General features: G+C 36.9%; 1 long non-coding RNA gene across 1 annotated transcript; it reads right to left on the bottom strand.

The window, feature by feature from the left end:
* Positions 1 to 5,410: 5,410 nt before the first annotated feature.
* On the bottom strand, positions 5,411 to 24,608 carry LOC131820326 (uncharacterized). The gene is made up of 3 exons (XR_009349583.1): positions 24,339 to 24,608; positions 7,686 to 7,775; positions 5,411 to 5,450 (listed from the first exon to the last, which is right to left on the bottom strand). It is a non-coding gene; the product is annotated as an uncharacterized LOC131820326 (long non-coding RNA).
* Positions 24,609 to 27,419: the final 2,811 nt, after the last annotated feature.

Here is a 27,419-nt window from a genome sequence, read left to right as displayed (position 1 = left end):
GTGAGCTGCGTGTGCATTTAATTCTTTCCTCCCCTTCAGCATTCATGCCAACTGTTGACTTAAATCATAGGGAGAGCTGAGCAGCCTGGTGGTTTTGTTTACTTTGAAGCGCTCCTTTTTGACTCTGATCGATGAGGTGAAAAGTAATTTACATTTGATGTGTGGCTCGCTTATCTTAACCAGAATGACAGCTGCCTGAGAGATAACTTGTTAAATGTAAAGTGTGTAGTTACCCCTTGCTTGCACAATATGCTTTGTCTTACTAACAAGCGGATGTAAACGGGCCTGTAATTACTTTCTGTTATGCTTCTCCGCATTTATGGTGCTGAATATATTCAGATGTTTCAGCAAACAAATTATTGCCTAGTTATTTTACCTCCAAGTTGGTGACAGAAAAACATCTTTTAGGAAATCTGGGTCTACAAGGATGCTTGCACAAATAAAAAGATATCTTCAGAATTGAGCTAGTGTATGCCCATCATTAGTTCATTTAAGGTTAAACGAACTTTGATCACGAAGTGTCTGAGAAACCAGGAAAATTCAGCTTGAGAATGTCTGTTTAATGAAGATATGTAATTACTTTTTAAAATCATTTGAGATGTGGGCCCTGAAAATCATTCCACAACTTTGGAAACTGGAAGTGCTATTTTAAAAGCAAAGTGAAACTTGAGGCATATTTAAATTGTGAAACTTTTTATTAGTATTCCGTAAGGCATGGTACTATGCTCCTTGAGGTCTTGAAAGTGAACATGGTATGTGCCTGGTACAGGATTGAATATACTGTACTTAAGCAAAAGCCAGATTGAATGACTTTTGTCTAGAGATTTAGTAGGTTATCAGCTATTTCTTAGGATACAAGAAGTTAGGATTCCCATTCTAGCCTATTGAAGTATTTATGACGCACGAAGGCAAAGGCTATCTCAAGTGGAGTGTTAACTGCTTAATATATGCACGAATCTGAGAGCCCTCTCCATCTGGTTTGTCTCTTTCTGTGCGCTGGTGTCTTCTATCTGCAAAGGATACACTCCAAGTTAAAGATTTTTGTGACAAAGTTATGAACAGGAAATAACACTTCTGAAAATGTATTTAAATCTCCCAGGTATTTCTTGCAGGTTGCCTTATTTAGAATGGAAGATTCCATTGAATTACATACACCCTGGTGTGTCTTTTCATTCGTTGGTTTGTAAAACGGTCAATCTTTTGTAGGAAATTTTTTGTGTAGGTTCATGTTTCCTACATATTAGTAAGAAAATGATATTTTTTTCTGGAAAGGTTTTAGCTGTTTAGTATAAAGACCTTGACAATAATGGATGATTGGGTAACAGTCACGATGCAGGTTAAATAAGGAATGGAGGGGAAAACTTTCCCTTTCTGTCACTCAAAGCAGACATAGCATTTCCGCCCTCTGTCCCTCTCCTCTCTTGCTTGTAGGCACGTACACCCTCTCTCTCTCTCAAATAAATAAAGCTTTAAAAAATGAAAAATAAAATAATGGCCCTAAGCTTAAAGTAGTCATCAAATCCGAGTTTGAGAGGCATTCATCTATACCAAAAATCAGAGGAGTACAAAAAGGAAAGCTTATTTATATGTTCAACTACATTTTAGCCTGCAGTTGGCTAACCCTTGAGACTCAAAGTGGCTTTGAAAAAATGGAGTTTGCTTTCCGGCCTTGATTTATCAGCTCAGTGTAACTTTGCCACTAACAGTCATGAATTTGTTTTTTCTAGAGAAATGCAATTTAGACAACTTGATGACAAAGCATTCTTTTGCATGCCCACTTTACTGTTGTTACATAAAAATTATACACAATAACTTTGTGCGAGAATTAGAAAGGTTCATGATTTATCGCCATAGCACAGAGCTTGGGGTACTGTTCATGCTTTATTTTCCTCTTATATTTTCATGATTTCTGCTTTATAAGTAATAAAAGTTCATTATGTTGATATGTTTACTTAAGTATATCATAGCTTACATCCTGACAATTAGATACAGGCTATTACTTACGTGCCTATACAATGAGTAATAAATGCCGGTGAGGTGTGTCATTGTACCAATATCAAGGATGTACTTTGTAAATCCTCAGGCGGGGGGAGCCTAAACCTTTCCAAGGTAATAGCACCTGGCACTAGGCTAGCTTAATAAGCCATATCTGTTAAATGAATAATGATGTCATATTCTTTAATTTAAATATTATAAATACTGGGGCGCCTGAGTGGCTCCTTCTTTGAGTGTCTGCCTTCGGCTCAGGTCATGATTTCAGGGTCCTGGGATCGAGCCCTGCATCAGGCTCTCCCAGGCTCTCCCACTTGCCCTGCTTGTATTCCCTCTCTCGCTGTCTCTCTCTCCCTCTCTCTGTCAAATAAACAAATAAAAGTCTTTTTAAAAAAATTTAAACATAATAAATACAAACTCATGAAAAGAATAATTTCTTTAAGATTTGGTGATGTGAATAAGCTGCTAATTTTTGACTGTGTTAACAATGAACACTACAGCTTATACATAAAACTAATACTAGGAAACCTATATTACACAGAGCTTATTTCAACCCCTGCAGTACTCTTTCCACGTATTAACACATTGAACCATCATGTGACACTCTTGGAGGAGTACTATTTTCATTTTTACTTTATAGATGAGGAAATGGAAACTCAGAGAGGTTAAGACACTTGGCCAAGAGCACAACTAGCTGGTGACAAAGCTGACATTCAAACTCAAAGCAACTGACTCAGAGATTCATGTTCTTAAGCAAATCCTTTGCTGCTTCCATATAGTTATCTTGCTTTAATAATGTGAATAATAATCATGCCTTATATTTTGCTTTTTGGTTTGCAAAACTACATTAAATTAGAAATGTAAGTTTTCTCTTACATGATTTTAGTAAGATATATTCAGTAGCTTAGACATTCATTTAGACATATCATTCCTTCTGTTGATATGTTGGCGATCCTGGCTGAAGAGAAGCTTATATATTGGAAAATGTAGTTATTATTGAGGAACTTCTACATGTTTTAGATGTTAACAGTTTATTTCCTTTAATTCTCCATAATGCAAATGTGTAACACTATAGAACAGGGGTCAGATAGCTTTTTCTATAAAGAGACAGATACATTTTAGGCTTTGTGGCCAAAATATGCATCTGTCACATATTCTCTTATGTTTGTTTTTTTCAACCCTTAAAAAAAGTAAAAACCATTCTTAGTTCAACAGGCCTTATTACACAGAGGTGGCCCAGGCCAAAATTTGCCAGCTTCTGCTACAGAGCATAAATCTAGGGATTCAGGCAAGAAACATTCAACCTACACAAGGAATTCTAATACTAAGCATCCAGATTGCACAGAATGTTAATGAATTTCCATTAAAAAGTGCTGTTCTATTTTTGTTTCTTTGGGAAAGATTCTGAGTTTATTTTTCCAAGGGTAGCTGATCATTTAACATGATCAAAATCCCATCAAGTCTTTTTGTACATAGACAAGCTTATTCCAAAATTAATATAGGAAAGAATAAGACACAGAATAGATAAAACTATCTTGAAAAGGAAGAAAAAAATAGGAGGAATCACTCTACACAATTCAGGCCTACAATACAGGCCTACAATATAACTACATGCATATATGTAGTTATATTGTATATAATAGTTATATTGTATATAATATATAATATATAGTTATATATATTATATATATAGTTATATATTGTATATAACTACAGTGAAATATTGGCAGAGGGATAAAAATAGATAAATGCAACAGAATAAGGAATCTTGAAATAGATCCATACAAATATACTCAATTGATTTTTTTACTAAGGAGCAAAAGCAGTTTGATAAAGATGGGATAGTCTTTGCAACAAATGTTGTTAGAACAATTGGACATCCATAGGTCAAAAATAAATCTCAATACAAAAATTAACTCAAGAAAAATTATGGACTTAAATCCAAAGTGTGAAGCTGCAGACCATTTAGAAAAAAATGGGAAGAAGTTTTGTGTCTAGTCAAATAGTTCGTAGACTTGACAGCAAAAGCATGACAATGTTGGGTGAAAACTAATAAAATGGACTTCATCAAAATCAAAAGCACTTATTTTATGAATGACAATGTTAAAAGGATTAAAAAAGATAAGGTGCAGACTGGAAGAAGATATTTGCAAACCACACATCTGGCAAAGGACTAGTACATAGAATATATAAAGGATTCCCAAAAAACAGCAGTAAAAAAAGAAAAGAAAGAAAAGTTCAATTAACAATTGGGCAAAAGACATGAGGAGACATTTCACCAAAAAGGACAGGCAGATGGCAAATAAGCACATGGAAAGATGTTCAACAACATAAGCTGTCAGGGAAATGCACATTGCAGTGGCAATCAATTACTCATCATCTCTACCTATCATGATGTCCAAAATTTTAAAAAAATAGATAAATCACTCAGTTCTACTGCTGAAACCAATATTGCACTGTATGTTAAGTACTAAAACTTACATAAAATTTTGAAAAAAAATAAAACAAAAAAAAATTATAAAGCAAATAACCCGAAATGCTGATAGAGATGCAGAAAAACTGGATCATTTATACATGGCTGGTGGGGATATAAAATGCTATAGCCACTTTGGAAAATAATTTAACCATTTCATTTTTCTTTTAAATTTTTAAGTAGGTTCCATGCTAGGGGTCTGAACACACGGCCTGAGATCAAGACCTGAGCTGAGATCAAGAGTTGGATGCTTAACCAACTGAGTTACCCATGTGTCCCACTTCAGCAGTTTCTTATAAAAAGTAAATATGCAGGTATGATGTAAATCCAGCTTTTGCTGGATTTTGGGCATTTATCCCACAAAAACTTGTGTTCACATAAAAACCTTAGTAGGAATGGTTCATAGCAGCTTTCTTTCTTTTTTTTTTTTTTAAGATTTTTTTTTAATTTAGTTATTCAACAGAGAGAGACACAGTGAGAGAGGGAACACAGCAGAGGTAGTGGGTGAGGGGGAAGCAGGCTTCCCATGGAGTAGAGAGCCTGATGCGGGGCTCGATCCCAGAACCCTGGGATCATGATCTGAGCCAAAGGCAGACACTTAACCACTGAGCAACCCAGGTGCCCCCATAGCAGCTTTCTTTGTAGTACATACAGACCGGAAATAAGCCATATGTCCTTCATTGTGTAAACTGTTAAGGAAACTGTGGTGCATGCTAACCAGGGAACATTCCTCACTAGGAAAGAGGAGCAAACTATTGATACATATAACCACTTGGATGAATCTCAAGAACATTATGGTGAATGAAAAAAAAAGCCAATTCCCAAAGCTACATAGTGTATGATTTCATTTACATGACATTATTGAAATGACAAAGATACAGAAATGAAAAACGGGTCAGTGATTGCCAAATGTGGTTGGGGGAGAGCATGTGGCTCTGAAGGGGAAGCATGAGGGATCCGTGTGGTGACACAGCTGTTTTCCTTTCTGACCATGTCAATGACAGTATCTTAGTTTTGATATTACACGTGTACACTGTTGCAAGATTTATTTTTTTTTTAAGATTTAATTTATTTATTTGACAGAGATCGCAAGTAGGCAGAGAGGCAGGCAGAGAGCCCGATGTGGGGCTTGATCCCAGGACCCTGAGATCATGACTTGAGCTGAAGGCAGAGGCTTAACCCACTGAGCCACCCAGGTGCCTCTGCTGCAAGATTTTTATTGTGACTAGATAAAGGGTTCTTGTGATCTTTCTCTAAAATGCATATGCATCTATAATAATTTCAAAGCAAAAAGTTTAATTATAGAATATTTAACAAAGGGGAACATGGCTGGCTCAGTCCACAAAGCATGTGACGCTTTTATTTTTTTTTTTAAAGATTTTATTTATTTATTTGTAAGAGAGAGAGGAGCGAGAGTGAGCACAGGCAGACAGAGTGACAGAAGAGGCAGAGGGAGAAGCAGGCTCCCTGCCAAGCAAGGAGCCCAATGTGGGACTCGATCCCAGGACGCTGGGATCATGACCTGAGCTGAAGGCAGCTGCTTAACCAACTAAGCCACCCAGGCGTCCCAGCATGTGACTCTTGATTTCAGGGTCGTGAGTTCAAGCCCCATGCTGGGCATAGGGCCTACTTTAAAAAAAAAAATAAATAAAAGTAATCTAAATAAATAAATAAATAAATAAAATATTTAACATGAATACAGGGGGAAGTGCAATAACACCACCTTTCAGTTAATTTTTAGAGAAATTTACACTTAATTTGGGCATTAACTTACTTTTGTGGTCTAGCTCTTAAAAGTGGAGAGGCTATTATGAAGTGTACATAGGCTCATAAAAATCATAATTCCTGAACAGCATGGGCAGGAGCTTTCAACAGAAGTGCTTGCTATATTTCTGCTTACAAATTTGTCCAAATATAATAGAGGATGGATGTAGGCAGGCATATCGGACAGAATTTGGACCAGTGAGACTCCTTCCCATGAATTTGAATATTAGAGCTAAGAGAGGAGAATTAGCCTGGTGGTGGAACATTTGGAAGGGAGGCTTGGAGATGATTGAAGGCCACGCTGTTCACTATAGGAGGAAACCAGTCTGCAATAAGAGAAAAAGAAATCAGGGCACCTGGGTTGCCCAGTTGTTTATGCATCTGACCTTGAATTTGGCTCAGGTCATGATCTCAGGGATTTAAGATGCGGGTCTGAGATGGGCTCTGTGTTGACGTGGAGCCTGCTTGAGATTCTTTCATTCCCTCTGCCCCAAAGCCTGCTTGTGGGCTGTCTCTCTAAAATAAATAAATAACTCTTTAAGAGAGAAAGAAAGAAACAAACCAACCAACCAGTAGGAAGAAAGAAGCAGAGACTAAAATCAGAGTAAGAATCTTGGCAGTGGGAGCGCCTGGGTGGCTCAGTGGGTTAAAGCCTCTGCCTTTGGCTCAGGTCATGATCTCAGGGTCCTGGGATCAAGCCCCACATCGGGCTCTCTGCTCAGCAGGGAACCTGCTTCCTCCTCTCTCTCTCTGTCTGCCTCTCCGCCTATTTGTGATCTCTGTCTGTTAAATAAATAAAATCTTAAAAAAAAAAAAAGAATCTTGGCAGTGATTGACCTTTTCCAGTTATCTCTGGGAAAGGAAAAGAAATTTCTTTCTCTTTCCCTCTCCTTGTGTTCTTGTGGATGTAAACCATTAATAGAGCTATTAATGGTTACCTAAATTGTTGAATTATGTTAACTTGTCACTTCTTGGGACATGAGTTTTGGGGGGAGAAAACATATATACATTTTATACACATAGATATCTATGTACGAATCTATATAAATTTTATATATGGGTACATATACAATGTATGTATCAGGTCTCATTAAAAATGATTCACACTCATTTGTTTGCTCTTTTTAAACGTAATTTATGCAATAAATTATTTCTTCACTCATGACATACAGTCTTATAAATATTATCTACATCAACTTTGGAAACTATTTCTCCCCCATTTGATCCACTTGGAAGAAAATCTCATTTCTCAACCACTAAGTGATCTTTATTATCCTGCATGAGAGATGGTGTAAATCAATATGCAAAACCCACTGCCTTTATATAAGGAACAACTTTCTCTTAACAGTCTATATTCGGAAGGAAATGGGAGAGGTAGCAATATGTTGGAAATCCTTTTTATCCATAACTGTTTTTCCTCTAGTTGAAATACTTTCTACTCAGTTGATAGCCATACCTTAAGTTTCCTTTCCAAGCCATGCTTCTGTGGGTAGACTTACTTTATACAAGCACACTTCGGAGATGTTGGGGGTTTGGTTCCAGACCACTATAATAAAGCAAATACCACAATAAAGTGTGTCAAATGTATTGTTGGGTTTCCCAGTGCACATACAAATGATGTATATGCTATACTGTGCTTTATTAAATGTGCAATAACAAAAAAGTACATACTTTAGTTAAGAAATCTGCTATTGCTGAAGAATGCTAACTATCATCTGAGCTTACAGAGAGGTATAACCACTGATCACAGATCCCCGTGATAAATAAAGTGATACTAATGAAGAAGCTTGGAATATTGTGAGAATTAACAAAATGTGGCACAGAGATAAAAAATGAGCAAATGGTGTTGGGAAAATCGTGTCAGTGGACTTGCTTGATGCAGTGCTGCCACAAACCTTCAACTTGTTAAAAAAAAAAATGCAGTAGCTGTGAAATGCTATAAAGCAAAGCACATTAAAATAAGGTATGTCTATATTATCGCGTATCCCCTATATGCTATAAACACATTCATGCCCATGTTTCTCCCCATTAAGATAATGTATAATTGAAAAATTAAACCATGTGTCTTTTTTCTTATGAGATTCTTAGAGGTTCTTTTAGACAATTCCTTCCATAGCTATCAGTTACGTCAAGGGTATATTCAAGCAGCATATTATTAGAGGAGCTGCTCAATGCCTTGCAAGTGATCTCTCATCAAGATGTCTTTCCTGGATGACACAGCATGGTGATATATTTCTGGAATGTCAGATACCCAGAGCAAGCGTTCTAAAGGTGGTCCATAGCCTGGTACATTTTAAAAAATCACCAACATGTTTTTCTTCAAATTTCAGGTTGATTTAGGAAGCAAAAAGATGCTTTTGATATAGAAGTTTCAAAGACTTTCAGAGTCTTATTATCAGATCTACCCATATACCAGAGGAATAACTCAGTAATGAATCAAAACCATTTTTTGCTAAGACTCTACTTTCAGTATTATTTAGAAAGTTCAATTTCCTCTGAGATCTAATCTTTAAACGACTATACATTTGAAAAATTTCCCTTAACTGCCAATTCTTCTACAGCTAAATGATGCCCATATCATTTTATCTTTTATGGGTTGTTTTCTGACTAGGAAGGGAATATATACATAGTAATAAGAACATAAGAGTCCAAAGAAGAAGTAGAAAAAATTCCCTTTATACAAGAAGTCAACATTAATATTCTGGTATATTTCTTTCAACCTTTTGTCTCAGAGTATCTTTCATATCATGGTTTATATAAAAATTTTATTGTGAGTTTTTCAGTTAATATTGTAATATTAGCATAATCGCAGCTACAAAATTTTGTAAACATTTTATCAGCTGTAAAATTTCCCATATTATGAATAAACCTGATTTTGTACTAGAATTTATCTATTGCTGGCCATATATGTTGTTTCCAATATTTTTGGAAATATAAATAGTTATGAGATGAATATTTTGGCATGAAGATTCTTCTTTCTATATCTTAGATTATTTCTTTTGTTGGGTGTTTAGAAGTATAATTGTGACATCAATGATTATGAGTATTTTTAAGGCTCATAATCTTACTGCCAAATTGCTTTCACGATTTCTCAGAGAGCTGAAAGGAAGGGTGGTTAATTTTGCTAAAACAAGGATACAATGTTATTAAGTGGGTACAACCAGCCAGGATAACATGATAAAACACAATGGACCTCAGATTTCATAGTAGTATTTTAGAGTCATCCCGAAGGACTTCTCTCCTACATCATTCAATTCAATTTCATTTAATTTCTGAAATTTCAATAAAAACATAAATATTAAATACCAGTTTTAGAGAAAGAGCTTCCAATATAAATTGTACATTATATAATTTTTACCACTGTAGCATTTCACAAAAGTGTTTCTATAGTACCATTTCAATGCCGCCTACCTATCTTCGGCTAAGCCAGTGAGCAATTCCTACTAATCACTGCGAAAACTCATACCCTGACTACAGAAACAGTGTTCAAACAAGGTCAAGCAGGGGAGAAAAAAAAGAGAATTGGTCCTTGGGCAGAATTAAAGCTCAGGTTGTAAGGTGAATCTAGCAAGGGATTATTTATCATTTCATTAAATGGATCATACCAGGAAAGATGAAGCTGTTGAAAACAACGTTTTTAAATTTCATATTTATCTGTGTTTGACTCTCTTATGATTAGCTTACTTTATCATACATTATTTGATAATAAGCTAAAATTTCCTAAAGAAAATTCACCAAGATGTAACAGCTACAGGTCTTTTGAATATGAGCTAATCTGTACTCTGTTTTTGTTTGTTGGTTTGACCAACTTTACTACTCCCTTTCCCCTTGTTTTCTTTTGTCAAATTAAAAAGCACTGATTAGGGGTGCCTGGGTGGCTTGGCGGGTTAAGCCGCTGCCTCAGGTCATGATCTCAGGGTCCTAGGATTGAGTCCCGCATCGGGCTCTCTGCTCAGCAGGGAGCCTGCTTCCCTCTCTTTCTCTGCCTGCCTCTCCATCTACTTGTGATTTCTCTCTGTCAAATAAATACATAAAATCTTAAAAAAAATAATAAAAAGCTCTGATTAGATACAAAGATCTCTTTCATTAGTCTTAGGATATGCTACTTACAGAAAGCTTTGATTAGAGTATGTGTGACATTTGTAACATTTATACACCATTCTATTAGATGACTATGCTTTCTCTAGCCATTGTCTTATTTTTAAACAACTCTGTATTTTGTATCTCTATTTCATGACTAGGAAAAGGGATGCTTGTGGAGGTGATATACTTTGTCCAATGTCATTTATTCAGGATGAGTATATTTGGTCATGTTTTACTGATTTGAATTTGTGGTCTTTTCAATACACTACACTGACTATGGTTTCCTAGCTTTTCACAAGTGGTCTCAACAATTTGAATAACCTGATGTTTTGAAAAGTAGAAGAGTTCATAATAATGAAATCAATGAAAGCCTATGGAAAAAAGTCATAGATTGATGTGAGGACTTTGTAGAAAATCATATTGGTTGTTTACAGTCAACATCTTTTCAGATTGATTTTAGTGCCCATAGGTTCTGATTGCTTATTGCCTATTACTTTTCTTCCTAATATTTTGAGTATCTAAAAAAAAAGATATACCTGTGGTAGTTAGGGACCTGGAAAATGGATATGCAGAAGAGCAACTGCTGATTTAAATCAAATAGCAAAATATTTATTGTTCTATTTTTTCCTGAACTTCCTTTTGCTCTACCAATATGGAAATGAATTCTAAAGATCAAAAAGACAATGTGACACACAGTGTCTGCCATTCTAATATGACCTGAACAATAGAATTATCTCACCTTTTTTCCTCAATTTTGATTTATAGTCCTGAGATCATATTTAGGTACATTAAACAGAAAGTCAGTTATTTTGTCAGATTTTGTTGTATTGACCTCTCTTTGCCTGACACTAATTGCCATGCTTGTCAACAGCTTCATGGACAAACCCAACAGCTCATTGAGCACAGAGCCTGAACCCATCTCCCTGATAATTACCAGGCAGTACCTGTGGACTCATAAGGATGTGTCACCATTGTCAGTTCATGAACGTTCTGTTCATGAACACTAACATATACTCCATTAGAGAGGAAATAGGAGGAGTGGGAACAGAAGAAGAAAGTCTAGAATCGTCAGTTACCTAACTTGCTCATTTGTTCACAGACACTTGAAGACGAATACTAGTTTACTGTTTCTTTATTATAATCCTATACTCAAGCAAATTCAGAAAAAACTCTGTAGGCAAAGATTGCATGGTAGGTTGCTCAGGTCATGGCTTTGGATGAAAATGCTATTACTTCTGCAAACAAAGATGTCCCTTCCTATTAATGGGAATGTCACTTCGGATTCTGTTACCTTTTGACACGCTACCTTGTGACTTCATTATAGCCAACAGGCAGCCATACAGCACTTTATTTCAGAATAGTAACAAAATGGTGTTGATTACTTAAGAATAAGTTGTTGGTAGCCTTCATGAGCTAAAGATCATCTTATAAAGACTTAGTAATATTTTCTTCATTCCCCTTTATCCAGTGATAAGATATATGGTGTTCTAAAGCTTAACTAAGCACAGTGCATTAATAGATTTTTAAAAAGATCACTTTGTGAGATTTTCTTGATTCTGTTTTATAATAATCTCCTGTTGATTTCCTAAAAGTTCCTGAGAGGTTTGAACTTTAGATTAATTTAAAAATTTGCATCATGTTTTTCTGGTTGCTGGTTCCTAGATGAGTGCAGAACTGGTTTTACTGTTCTTCAAGCCCTGATCACAAAAGAGGGATGTCTTCAAGGGAAAAGAAAGCATAGCTATTTAAATTAAGGCAATTTATTAAATTACTTTGTAAAATTTACTATTATGGTGGAAACATCTAAAGAATAAAGCTACCTATAGCCAAAATATTATATTCTTTCCTAGTTGGATTGTCATGCAAGAGTATTTTTTTCCACATTTCCTGATTTCTAAATAACATTTAAAATATCTTAATTATCAAATTACTTCATTTTAAGGTATGGTTTGGTAATAAATGCTAAAGCATAAGTGGTACGGATTTCTTTTTCCATTTGGGAAAACTTTTATATATTTCTGACTCTTTAAAGGCTATGAAGACAGAACAGGATCACGTGTGAGAACATGCTACTGCTGATGGTAGTGGGTAACCATTCTTTGTAGGAGAGCCAGGGAACCTGAGACAGAATGGCTGAGATTTTGAAAACCTCAGTGAATTTAAAAATAAAAAAAAGTTAATTAACAAACTGAAATACTTAAAAATTAGAATGCAGAAAATATTTATATATACTTAATATAATATACAAATATATATTCATGCTATTTATTACATATTTATGTTTTTATTTATATTTATAGTTACTATACTACATAAATATTTACTCATAATTATATGTTTAGTGATACATTTATATTTCTCTGTTTGGGGCAAGTTGAAAGCGTAGCGGTGCTCAGAGCCAAGAATGTCCCACCAACTTCTGCAAGTGAGCAAATGTGAGCAGTGAGCAAATGACTTTTTATCAAACGGATACATGCTGATCTGGTAGAAGAAAGTTCTAGGGGAAAAACCAGCTGTAAAGGACCCAGTGTAAGAAATAGCTGGATTCATTGGAAAAACACAAAGAAATTCAGTGTATCTAAATCCCTGCTGGGATATAGTGGTGTGTAGACTCTAGAGAAAAGAGATGTGTTTGCAAAGTTGGGCTGGACCCTGATGGTGGGATTTATACCCCATGAATAGGGTTTGATTTGTACTCTTAAAGTGGTAAGAAGCCATTTAAGAGTTCTATAATCTAATTGCAATAAAATTGTTCTGGCTTCTGTGTGGTAAATGAACAGAAGTTGGGCAACAATTAGATAAAGAGACGTTGCAGAAGTTGGTGACTTGGAGTAAGGGAGTCACAGGGCACGTGGAGATGAGTGGATGCATATGGGAGACATTTTGAGAGTAAAGTCAAATTATAATGAGGGGAGCGAGCACCACACCACAATGGATGAATCCCAGGCTGATAATCTTTTCTTAGAGGCCAAACTCTTCCACTAGAGTTAAAGAGCACCCCTATCCTGTAGTTTAGAGTCATCCTAACTGGGGGACCAACACTTTTCTTTGTCAAGTGGAATGTCAAATCACCCAGGCCTGCCTTCCTGCAGGTGCTGTTAATACTTTCTGCCCTCTGTGGTTACCGCTGGGCATGACTCTTGCCAACCAGACTCTCTTGGTCAGGCTCCCAAGATTACAAATATATTCCAAACAAACAAAACACCCAAACAGTTAATTTTTTAAAACAAACTGGTGGTTCCCAAAGGGGAGGTGGATAGGATTGAAGTGAAGCAATTGAGGGGGGTTAAGAGGTACAAATTTCCAGTTTACTTATTTTATTTTTAAAGATTTTATTAATTTATTTGACAGACAGATCACAAGTAGGCAGAGAGGCAGGCAGAGAGAGAGGAGGAAGCAGGCTCCCCGCTGAGCAGAGAGCCTGATGTGGGACTCAATCCCAGGACCCTGAGATCATGACCTGAGCTGAAGGCAGAGGCTTTAACCCACTGAGCCACCCAGGCGCCCCTACAAATTTCCAGTTTAAAAAAAAAAAAAAAAAAAAAAAAGATTATGATGTAAACTTTCCTGCTGTTCTTAGCTGTATCCTACAACCTGGAACAAATTAATAAAAACTGGAGCTAGAATAAACCCTAAAGAATATTTAGTCTAATCCCCTCACATGACAGAGGAAGGACTCAGAGTTCTGAATTTTAAGGTGACTTGTGCAGAATCATACAGCCATACCCAGGTCTAGAACTTAGGTCCATTTTGCAAGGGAGAACTCTCTCATTTTGGGAACACTTTGGCAGTTAAACCTATGCCTAAAATCTTAGATCTAGTGAAATTCCTTTAAAGTAATAATAGGATTGAGAGGTCCTTGTTGCCAGTAGAAATCTGCATGGCCAAGGAAACAACACTCAACATTCATGAGTCATCATTGAAGAAAACTTGCAAAAAGTAAACTTGCTTTCCCATAAAGGAACAGAAAAGGAGGCCCTCAATATAGATCAAATACTAGATGATGTAATTTTTAATATTTGCCAAACAAAGATGATCCATTGGGGTCTACTTATTCTAAATGTACATTTTTAGAAGTGGTATTTCAGGGTAAAATATACTCATTTCCATCACTTTTGATATATATTGTCAAATTGTCTTCCAGAAAAGTTTTATATTCTCGAGAGCAGCAAATGACAATGCCTCCCTTGTCAAAAACAGATCTGTGAATATATTTGACTACTGCCATCAGCTTAGCAGAAAAGAAAAAAGAAAGCTCAAATGAAAGCCAATCATAGCTGTGAGTTGTGGAATAAGCCAACCTCCTTTTTTTTCAACAAGAATTTTCTCGCCAGAACTTTGTAAAGGGAATGCATGGATTGCAGACCTGCTGCCCAACATATCTGTTTTCCAAAAGCTGATTTATGATTCTCAGACATTTCAGAGTTCGAAGTCAAGAGAGTTGAAGCAAATGGAGAGCTTGTTCCTGGCTCGGTCACCTTTTCATCCCAGCCCTATTTCACCTCGCATGCAAAGAGCTTTATGCACACCTACATCACACTCTGATCTACTTTTTCCAAACTCTATTCAGGTGACTTCCTCAGCAGCTTCTCCTTGGCCACTTGTCACCCAAACTCCCATATACTAATGTCATGGGATATCCTGAGGGCACATGCACAGGGAAGAAGATCTTACAGGATGCTTGCTATTTGGATCTCGGTCCAGGGAAGGAAAGCCTATGCTTCTACGTGGGAATGCTCCTTGGCCCATGAAGAAGACTCAGTGGAGAAGGGCTAGGATAGTGTCTTCTAAATGTGGAGTCTAGGTCAGGGCCCTCTCTTATTGGATCTAAGCATGGTAATATTTACCCAAGTTATAGGGGACAACTAGTGAGGATTAAAAGGGATCAGGGTATTGGAGTTGGGAGGCAGGTTTTGTTTATATTTTATTTATTATCTTTTAACCTAAAGTATAGTTGACACAAATTATGTTCATTCAGGTGTGCAGCATAATGATTCCACAACTCTGTGTGTTACACTATATTCACTACATGGGTAGCTACCATCTGTCACTATACAATGTTATTATAATTCCATTGACTATATTTCCTACTCTCTATCTTTTATCACCATGACTTATTCATTGCATAATTGGAAGCCTGTATCTCCCATTCTCTTTTGCTCATTTTGCCCACCCTTTGCTCCCTGCCCCTCAGGTTCTGCTTTGAAATTGAGTTTTCAAGGTAACCATTTGAGAAGATAAAATTTAAATAAAATCTTAATAAAAGAGGGAGAGTTGGGGCATCTGGGTGGCTCAGTGATTTAGCATCTGCCTTCTGTTCAGGTCATGATCCCAGGGTCCTGGGATCCAGCCCTGCATTGGGCTCCTTGTTTGGCAGGAAGCCGGCTTCTCCCTCTCCCACTCCCCCTGCTGTGTTCCCTCTCTTGTTGTGTCTCTCTCTGTCAAATAAATAAATACAAGCCTTTAAAAAAAAGAGGGAGAGTTAACTATAAGTTATCTAGAGAAGAGTATTTAGGCAGAGAGTAGCAGTAAGTGCAAAGGTCCTGAGGTAGGAGCATGCCTTGCATATCTCATGAACAGCAAGAGGCCGGTGTACAATGGAGCAGAACGAGTGAGAGAGACAGAATTGAGATGAACTCAGGGAAATGCTGGGGGTGAGGATGAAGTATGGAGATCATACAGGGACTTGTTTGGCTCTGTAAAGCCTTTCCTTTTACTTAATGAAACAGGTAACATTTTATAGGTCAGAAATGTAAGATGATTCACCTTACATTTCCAAAGAGCAGTCTGATGGCTGGGTTGATAACAGATCCTTCAGCAGTGGAAGAGTCAGAGGCATTAGTTAGTGGGAGATTATAGTTTTTCAGGAAACAAATGTCTAGATGAGACACAGTTGGATTTTTGATATATGTTAGGATAGAGTCAGCTGGATCTATTCTGTGAGATTAGAGGTCAAGGGTGAGAAAAAAAGAATAAAGGAGAATAAAATGTGGGAAAAGCAGCCTTTAGGGGGAGATAATACCAGGAATCCAGTTTTAGACTTGTTGTTCTGATATGTCCACGATTTGATATTAAAGTAGTTATATGGATTTTAACAGTTGGATATACGATTGTGACATGGAGGACACTTGTCCAGGCTGGAGGTATACATTTGGGCTTGAAGATGGTTATTGAAAGTTACAGGACTGCGTAAATTTGCCAAGGGTATTAGTGTGAATGAACTGGGAAAAGACAGAACTGAGCTGTGGGTTCTTCAGGGAGAAAAGCAGGATCAGCAAGGAGGCTGGGGAGAGTGACTTTAGAAGGAAACTAAGCAGAGGTGGTGTCCTGCAAGCCAAGTGGAGAAAGTCTATCAAAGAAGAGGGAGGAATCGACCAGGTCAAAGGCTGTAGTGTTCAAGTGAAGGTAAGAACTGAATATGGCCATTAGATTTAGCAACGAAGGCATCATTGTTGGACTTATCAAGAGTTTCCTATGGGCAAAAGCCTAATTGGAGTGGATTTAAGTTAGAAGGGATGGAGGGGAATTGGAAAATTAAATATAGACAATTATGTGAAAAGTTAAGATATATACAAAATTAACAAAAAAGTATTTAAAATTCCAACTCTCTGCTTAAAAATAATCATGGCTATTTTAGTATATTTTCCTTACATGTGTATATATTATTAAAGATGTTTATACCTTAAACATTCCCTGAGTCATTAATTATTCTAAAAAAGCAAGATTTTAATTATTATAAAAGCAATAGTCCATGACACTGCCATACTAGTATTTATTTAACTAATCCCTTAGTATTGGGTTGTTTTCTCATTAGTTATAAATGACACTGATGTGATAAATGTCATCATACATAAAGCCTGGTAAACATCTCTGGCTATATTTCATTAGAATAAATCCATAGACATAGAATTACAAGGTCAAGAGGTGTGAATATTACTTCTTATGATATATTCCCCTAATTTGCTTTCTTGAAAGGCAGAACCAATTTATACCCTTTTCATTAAAATATAGGAGGGCACTTTCTATCACTTGTTTGACAACTGGAGGGTTTACAATTTAAAAACAATGTTGTTTTGGTAGTAGGAAACTTTTAGTTCACTGGTATAGTTTGATTTTATTTGATATCTAATAAATGTGAATATGTTAATAAATTTGATTATCTTAATATCTTAAGTTTATTGGCTTTTTGTTTTTTTTTGTTTTGTTGTTTTGCCTATATAAGACAAGTTAGAGTTAATTTTTCCAAGTTAATCTGGATAGTCATTTTACTCATTTTTTCCCTATTACTTGTGTTTTTAATTAATTAATTAATTTAGAGCACTAGCAGGGGGAGAGGTAGAAGGAGAGGGAGACAATCTCAAGCAGACTCCACACTGAGCATAGAGCCCAGTGTGAGGCTTGATATCATGATCCTGAGATCATGACCTGAGCCAAAATCAAGAGTCTGACACTTAACTGACTGAGCTTCCCAAGCACTGATATTACTTGTATATTTTTTAAATATTTTATTTATTTGTTTGACAGAGATCACAAGTAGTTAGAGAGGCAGGCAGAGAGAGAGGAGGAAGCAGGCTCCCTGCTGAGCAGAAAGCCCGACACGGGGCTTGGTCCCAGGACCCTGAGATCATGACCCGAGTTGAAGGCAGAGGCTTTAACCCACTGAGCCACCCAGGCGCTCCAATTACTTGTATTTTTAATTAATATATTGCTAATATTAGACATTCACCTTGCAAATATACTGCATCCTTGCAAATATACTGCATCCATCCAGATATGTGTGTTAATTTTCTTATTTTCAGTTATGGTTTCATTGTGGAGAAAGTAAATCTAATTTACGTGCATTTTATATTGTGAGTTCACAGAGAGTCATATTTTTCCCCCAAATAAACAAACATCACAGTAGCATTTGTTGAATAATTTATCTTTCCATTACTGCTTTGAAATGTCACTTTTACTTTAACTTACAATGTTTTATATAATTAATATATTAATATTCATATTAACATAATAAATACATAATATATTCCTGGACTTCTGTGTTTGTTAAAGGAACTCTTTATTCTTTCATAAGCTTCATATTCTTTAGTTATTTCTTTACAAAATATGTCAAAATCTGGTAAGCCAAATTCCTTGGCTATTCTTGTGTATATATTTCTCCGGATAACTTTGGAACTATATTGTCTTGCATTTGTCCAAAACATGGTTGGAGTTTACACTGGAAATGCAATCTATCCCTACATAATTTAAGTACTTCTTTTGAAAAACTTTATTTTTAAATTTTCCTTATTTATTTTTCAAAGTATTTTTTTTTTAAGATTTTATTTACTTATTTGACAGACAGAGATCACAGGTAGGCAGAGGCAGGCAGAAGAGAGAGGAAGGGAAGCAGGCTCCCTGCTGAGCAGAAAGCCTGAAATGGGGCTCTATCCCAGGACTGTGAGATGACAACCTGAGCCGAAGGCAGAGGCTTTAACCCACTGAGCCACCCAGGTGCCCCTATTTTTCAAAGTTTTATGGTAGCATACCCAAGTCAGTAAATGTGCTGTATCACATTAATAGAATGGAAAGTTAAAATCATATAATCATCCTAATAGATGCAGAAAATCATTTCACAAAATTCAACATCATTTGTGATAAAGTCTCTACAAGTTGGGTATAGAAGGAACATATCCCAACATAATAAAGACCATATGTGACAAGCCCAAGGCTAATGTCATACTTAATAGTGAAAGGTTGAGAGCTTTTACTCTAATACCAAGAACAAGACAAAGATATCCACTCTCACCACTCTTTTTCAACACAGAGCTGAGAGTCTTAACCAGAACCATCAGGCAAGAAAAAAAGACATAAAGTTGTAGGGTATGGTGTCAATATACAAAGCCCAGTTTCATTTCTATACACTAGCAACAAATTATACAAAAAGGAAATAAAATAACACCATTTATAAAAGCCTCAAAAACAATAAAATACTTAGAAATAAATTTAACTAAGGAGGTGAATGATCTATACACTGAAATCTATGACTCTGATGAAAGTAATAAATAAGACACAAATAAATGGAAATATATCCTTTGTTCATAGAGAAGAATTCATATTGTTAAAATGTTCATAGTACCCAATCTATAGATTGATTATATATATATATATATATATATATATATATAATAAAAATAAAAATAAAAAATGCCCTTGGAATCTTGATAGGGATTGCACTGAATCTATAGATTGATTATATATATATATATATTATATATATATATATTGCAAGTATATATATAATATATATATATTATATATTATATATAATATAATATATATATAAACTATAGATTCAGTGCAATCCCTATCAAGATTCCAAGGGCATTTTTTATTAAAATAGAAAAAAAGCAGTGTATACAAAAAACTTGTGTGGAACCACAAAAGACCCCCAATGGCCAAAGCAACCCTGAGGAAAAAAAGAACAAATATACAAATACACACACACGTGGGACAAAATCAAGAGACCAACAATAAACCCTTGCATATGTGATGAACTAAATATTTGAGAGAGGAACTAGGAATATTCAATGGGGAAAGATGCTCTTTTCAATAAATAGTACTAGGAAAATCAAATTTTCACATGCAAAAGAATGAAATGGGACCACTACCATAAACCACTCACAAAAATTGGGGTGCCTGAAGAGTTCAGTCAGCTAAGCATCCGACTCTTGATTTTGACTCAGGTCATGATCTTAGGGTCCTGAGATAGAGCTCTGCATCAGGCTCTGCACCGGGCGTGGAGTTTGCTTAAGATTCTCTCTCTCCCTCTCCCTCTGCTCTTCTCCACCCCACTCACACTCTCTCTTAAACACAAACACATACACACATGCATATTCATAAAAATTAGCCAGAAATGCACTACAGACTTAAATGTGTGACCTGAAACCAAAACCCCTAGAGAAAAATACAGGGGAAAAGCTCCTTGACATTGATTTTGGCAATGATTTTATGAATATGGTACCCAAAACATAAGCAACAAAAGCAAAAATAAAGAAGTGGGAATTGTCAAACTAAAAAGGTTATGCCCAGAAAAAAAAAAATCAGCAAAATGAAAAGGCAGCCTACAGAATGGGAGAAAATATTTGCAAGCCATATATCTAATAAGGGGTTAATAGCCAAAGTATATAAAGGACTCATACAACCCAAAAGCAAAAACAAATAAACAAAGAAAACAAATGGAAAAAAACCAATAAATTGATAATCCAATTTAAAAATGGACAAAGATCCTGAATATACATTTTGCCAAGGAAGGTACTCAAATGTCTGACAAGCATGTGAAAAGGTGCAAATATCGTTAATCATCAAGGAAATGCACATTAAACCCCTAACAAGATGTTGCCTCATAAGTGTTAGAATGGCTATAACCAAAATGCCAAAGGGTAACAAGTACTGGTGAAGATGTGGAGGAAAAGGAACGCTCATGCACTGTTGGTCAGAATGCAAACTGGTACAGCCACTCTGCCAACCGATATGGATGTTCTTCAAAAGATTAAAAGTAGAACTATCCTATGACCCATCAGTTTCACCTTTGTGTATATATCTAAAGGAAACGAAATTACTCTCTTGAAGAGACAGTCACATCCATGAGTTCACTATAGCATTATTTACAATAGCCAAGACATTGAAACAACTTAGTGTCTACTGACAAATGAACGGACAAAGAAAAGGTGACATATATTTAGAGAATGAGCTATTATTTCAGCCATAAAAGAAGAAATCCTGTCCTTTGTGACAACATGGATGAAACGGGGGTATTTTGCAAAGTGAAATAAGTCAGACAGAGAAAGACAAAGAGTGTATGACCTCATGTATATGTGGGATCTAAAAGAAACAAACTCATAGAAAGAGAGAAAAAATTAGTGGTTTTCAGGAGTAAGTGTGAACTTCCCTTGTGTCTGCAGCCTCCCAACTATTCTAGACTGATACACTAATATATATTTATATCTTAATGGTTTGTTAAAATTGTGTTGATTCTCCGTATTCACAGTTATGGCGGTCAGGTCTTTTCCTCATGATCTACCACAGATGATACAGTTTAGGTGCTTAGAAGAGCTTGTCTTCCTTCTCCATTCAGGTTATGAGGTTGCCCTGTGGCCTCATCTCTCTATGGGCTCATAAAAACTTATGATTTGTATTTGAGTTGATTGGGAGTGGGTTTTCTTTGTGAGTTTCTGGAGACTAAATGGAAGCCAATGTTCCGGGTCTTTGTATATGACGTTAAGCACTCATCTTCTTCTCTTAGACTCTGTAGTACTTCAATTAAATTTGTTCAGTTTATATATATATTTTTTTAATTTGTTCAGTTTATAAACAATGATTCAGAGCACAGATAGCTTCCATGAATTCTTCTGTTTTTGCTCATGCCCTTAGCCCTGTAAGGATGAAGATTCTTAACTCCAAAGATTCTGTGCATCTCTGCCCATCCACTCTGAACTTGACTCTATTGAATAAGAGTAATGAAATGAACATGGTGGAAGACACACAGTGCGGCCAGCTGGGGAGAGACAATATTACCTTGTCCCCACCGACCCATCATTGTCGTGTATTCAATGGCTGTGGAGTATTACATGCATCTCTCATAGATCTTGAGCTACAGTTTCTGCCATTGCTGTCCATAAATGCAACATTGTAGCCAAACTGATCTACTGACCATTTCCCAAACATACTTGAATTTATTTGCAAATACTGATCTCCCTTTCTGTAGTGACTTTTCCAATCTTGAACTCCAATCCCCACCCACCCAGCAAATTTATAGTCACAATTAAAATGTCACCATTGATTCCACTTCTGTGTTTTCCTGAGTTTACCCTCTCTTGCACCTGCCTGCACAAAGTCTTGCAAAGATGAAAGCATATATAACCTGCAAGGCAAGCCTGATGGTCAGCCCAGATCCAGACTTAATGCACTAACTACTTCTTTGTTAGTGAATAATATTTCCTTTCTGAATTGCTGAAAGGATGATAAATAAGTCTATATGGTGGTTGTTCTCCACTTATAAAGATCAAGACTTTGAAGCCTAACTCCCTATCAGGGAAAGAAAAATCTGGAAGTATTCAGTCATAATATACATAGATACATGATTTCTCTCAGGTTTCCCTAAGGTCCTCAGCTAATTGAAGCTTCGAAGAATAGGGTCTAGAGCTAAAGGTAGCAAGAAGGGACACAGTAGGGATGCTTCGCAAACTCCTTTTCTTAACTCACAGACCTTAGGGCCTATGTGTGTGATCCTGGCTTTGAGTGATCCAGAATGCCCTGGGTGCTCCTGTGTTCTCAAACAAGTTCTTGTTTGGTTTTCCAGGATTTATTTGCAGTTCCATGTCAGTATTTCTGCAGTAAATGAACCAGGTGCCCACATCATCTGTAACATTTTGAAAGAAGCTCAGTTGAGTCATGGAAATGTATCATGTTCCCTAGTCATTCACCAAGTCCAAGATCTAGATGGATCCACAGACAAGATTTATATTTTTCCAAACAAGACATCAGACACCCAACGTTCCTTTATCACAAGGAAATGGAAACAGCATTTATGTTGCTTTCTGCTTTATGTCCTTTGAACAATGGGTCTGCCGCTAGTTAAGACCAAAGAGCTGCAGGGAGAGAGGCAAGAGGAAGCCGATGGCTTCCTAAAGCGTGACTATGCCATTTACTTTATGATTTTCTGGAAGGAAATTTTCTTCCTCTGACAATAAGAGTAATTATTGTGTCTTGAGGAAAACTGCTTAAATATTAAATTTTGTTTCCTTACTCTGGAAATAAAGTATTTACTCCTACAGATTAAACATATTCAACTGAAATGTTGAGTTGTTCTTGGCTACATTACGTATCATAAATCCACACACAGTGTTTCCTGGGTCCAATACAATGGAAGAAAAAGGCACTCAGTAAATGTGGCTATTAATTTTATTCTTTTCTGCTTTCTTTTACTTAGAGGTATAGTCACTTATGTGAAATTGTGGGCTGGGTACAGAAAACAGGGCTGCTGCCCGCATCTTTCATTGTAGCCTGAAAAACAGTCTGAATATACACAGTCCTAAAAACAATTACCCTTAAATATTGCCATAAAAACTTCAATTATTCTTTGTGGGTTTCCTGTAACAAATGAAAAGTGGATAGACAGGGGAAATATGTGAAATCTTTAAAGCTATAATGAGAAATGAGATTGCTTCAGCTTGCTTGGACAAGGAAATATCAAAATGACCAATTTAGTGCATTCAGTAATACAGTGGCTTTTTGAAGAATTAAAATTAAAAAGCCATAACAATAGGCAGTACATTCTAAAGAAAGTGACCTGACCATTTTTGGCTCCTTGTCTCTGCATTCCTACCTCCTCAGAAACAGCCCAGTTAGGCAGCAAGGACAAAACGGAGGTGAACAATGGTTTGTTTCTTTTTTTCAATAGAAGTTGGCTAAATTCCTTCATTCTTTTTCCACAGAAAATTGAGAGTTAGAAAGCAAAATCCTCTAAGATGGAAGAAAAAGAGTGGTGTGTGTGTGTGTGTGTGTTCCCTAGTGAAGCACTTTGGCCCCCTTCAAATTTGCTAGAATTCAAGACCTATCTAAATAGTTTAATCAGATGAGATCCCTGGAGTGATTCACAAACTGCTTTCTTTTCCACCTTCCACATGCCTCCGCATGCATAAATGTGGACAGAGTGCTCAGACTACTTCTCAAGCGTATGTATTTAGTCAAGAGACCCACAGCTTCCAGGATGCCCAGAGAAGCTATGCTCCACACTTGTACCTTGTACACAATGGCTTCCTTGTGAGTTCACCCTGTGACAAAACTTTTCCTCATTGCTTTCGGCCCCAGGGCACCGGTCTTCCTGGTGTTTATGTTATTGTGAGTATACGTCCAGCCTTCTGGCACAGTCCAAATTCCCAAGGTCCCTACGTCACCATCACCACCGCAAAAGCGTATCTACTAAGAGTTCTCTCTGGTTCCGTTCCAGTCAACTGCCCATTTATTCTTCAGGATAATGAAATCTTACCTTAAAAACACACTCCTGGGGCGCCTGGGTGGCTCAGTGCATTGAGCCTCTGCCTTTGACTCAGGTCATGATCTCAGGGTCCTGGGATCAAGACCCACCAGGCTCTCGGCTCAGCGGGGAGCCTGCTTCCCTCCCGCCCCCACCTGCTTCTCTGCCTACTTGTGATCTCTGTCAAATAAGTAAATAAAATCTTAAAAACAACAACAACAACAACAAAAACACTCCAGAAGCCTCTTAAATCCAGTAGTGCTGCCCAGGAGCTGCAGTGGAGTCAATCTTCACCAGATAAACTCCAAAGCTACCAAGTTCTGGGTTTTTCAGTTCGCTTTTCAGAAGGAAGTAAATTTACTTCCTAAAACCCTGTTTAGGAATGCATTTCCCCTTTCTTCTTATACCCTCTACCTTGTTTTTAAGAGATTTTCCTGAAATAAATAAATGCATAACTCTGGAGGAACTACCAACCTAAGCGAATATGCTAGGCATGACAGAGCAGAAAAGAAACATCTTTGGAACCAGGCTGACTTGGGCAACACAGTCTGTTTTTCTGTTAATTAAGCCTCCTAAAAAAAGTATTCTGTCTACATTTTATTTTTCTCATCTATAAAATGGGACTCATAAACATGTTCACAAATTATGGCAGATAAATATGAAAATATACAGGGAACATTCATTATCGTGCCTGACACATAGAAATATGCATGGTACTTTCTCATTCCTCTTTTCCACTAGCCTCAGACCACTTAAGCTGAGCTTAAAAGAGAAAATGTACAAGTCAACTTTAACCCACCGCCAGAGGAAAGTTCCTGTGTCTTACCATAAACTATAGAACGATACTTGTGTTGATATTAATTATTTTCTTCCAAATATATTCTGGTGATAATTGCTATGATTTGTGTCCCCAGTTAAGTCAAATGTTCTAATCTGCCTATCTCCCTTTCCTTCCTTCTTTTTCCCTTCCTTTCTTCCTTTTTTTTCTTTTTAAGATTTATTTATTTAAGAGAGAGAGAGAGAGAGAGAGAGAGAGAGATTGATTATGTGCAGGAGGGACAGAGGGAAACAGAATCCCCAGCAGATTCTGCATTGAGCATGGAGCCCAACACAGGCCTTAATCTCACAACCCTGAGATCATGACCTGAGCTGAAACCAAGCTGGACTCCTAACCTACTCACGTGCCACTCAGGGACCCCTATTTTTTTTTTAACTGCAGTATAGTTGACACACAATGTTACATAAGTTGCAGGTGTACAACATAGTGATGGGACACGGCTATCCACTATGCTATGCTCTCCACAGATGCAGCTCCCATCTGTCACCATATGCTATTACTGTGTCATCGACTATATTCCCTGTGCTGTACCTCTTAATTCTGTGACATTCAATCTCTCTGATTTTATCAAAGAAAAAATGTACTAATATTTTTAAAAAATCATATATGAACACTTATTCCAAAGAGATCCACTAAAAACACTTCTGAACACCATATGTATTATCTTCCAGAAAACTAGAGATTGGTTAAGTTTGGCTTCCCTTTTTAGATGCTTATAAGAACTGACAGAAAACCTTTGCAATAACCAAAGTGTAATTCTTCCTTGATATTTTCATTTTCTCTACTGTTTACTGAGAGAAATCTGGCTTAAGTTAGAAAAGTAGCTGGCAATCAGTAAGCACTTCAGTTCAAGATGTTATAAACTGTCAAAAAACAAACTTTCCAATGTGATTACCTCTCTTTGGCCTTATTACATCTCATAATTGAACTGTCACCTACTTGTTTTACTCATTATGATAATGGATGTGGTTGGTGAACGTATGCAAAGAATAGAAAGTCAGGTTAGGGCGTGTTAGGAAGAGAGTTGGTAGGCTGTGCGTTTGAGCATTTGGGAGAGATCAGTCAAAATTTGAGATCTGTTTAAGCACATGTCTTGATAGGAATGATAACCCATTTTCCATCTCTACAGTCAATAAAGTGTTTCCTTACCTCCAGATACCTGTTGCAAAATATAGTGTACTTGAAATTGCATTCAAAACAACTTCTTCTCCTTCTCCCTTTTCCTCTCCCCCTCCTCTTACTGCCTCCGGCTCCCGCTCGCCCTGCCCCGTGCTCTTCCTCTCTACCTCCTCCCATCCTTCTCTCTACACGCCCCTCCTCTTTTTTCTCTCATTCTCCCTCCTCCCTCTCTTCTCCTTCCTCATCTCCTCCCACTTCCTTTTCTCTACCCTAGAACCCAAACAAAGAAAACCCAGCTCAAACCAAGGCAAGGGAGTTCTCTACCCAAGCTGTGGAAAGCACAGCTTGCTAATGACTACATTTCTGTTCTCACATTTTATCAGGGGAAGTAATGTCGTCTTCTCAACTACTTCATTTTCTAGTGGTCCTGGCCAAGTATCAACAAATGTGCTGTGTGGGCCCTCTGGGAATGGTGCTAAAAAGAAGCTGACTCAGCTACTTCCTGGACTGTGAACAAAATGCTAGAAATGTGGGCAGTCAGCTTGGACCATGAGTTGACATTGGGGATAGAAGCCACAAGCTAGGAGGTAGAACAGAAAGATGGAAGACGTGTGAGTCCTGAGGACTCTGAACATTCATAGTCTTGACTCAATACTCCAGATTTCCTTTGCCTGAGAGAAAAAGAAAATCTTATTTTGTGTACACCCCTTTTAATTTTCTTTTTTTATTTCTGTAACATGGAACATGGAACATATCAAATTCTAAGTGACACAAATATTTTCTGCCATCCAGCAGAATATTGTTTTTGTGCTGGATGTTTTGATCAAAACATTAAAAAAACACACACATCCCCCCCCCCCCCAAATACTACTAAATGAACAAAAGCAACAACAAGATAAAACAAGAACCAGGAGGTCAATTAAGTTTGTAACACATTTCAATCTAATGCTTATATGGCCTATGTGAATACCCACAGTCTATAGGAGCAAACTAAAGGCTCTGTACATTACCATAGAAAGGAAAGCTGGTTAACTTTGACCCAACCCTTCCGGGAAATAATTATTTGTCCATGATCTGTTTCTCATGAAACACTTGTTAATACTGTGAGTAACTGACAGCACTGAAGCCATTTTTAA

The sequence above is a fragment of the Mustela lutreola genome, chromosome 18 (genome assembly GCF_030435805.1).
Source record: "Mustela lutreola isolate mMusLut2 chromosome 18, mMusLut2.pri, whole genome shotgun sequence".
Classification (NCBI taxonomy): domain Eukaryota; kingdom Metazoa; phylum Chordata; class Mammalia; order Carnivora; family Mustelidae; genus Mustela; species Mustela lutreola.
This window is presented reverse-complemented; position numbering and strand designations above follow the sequence as displayed.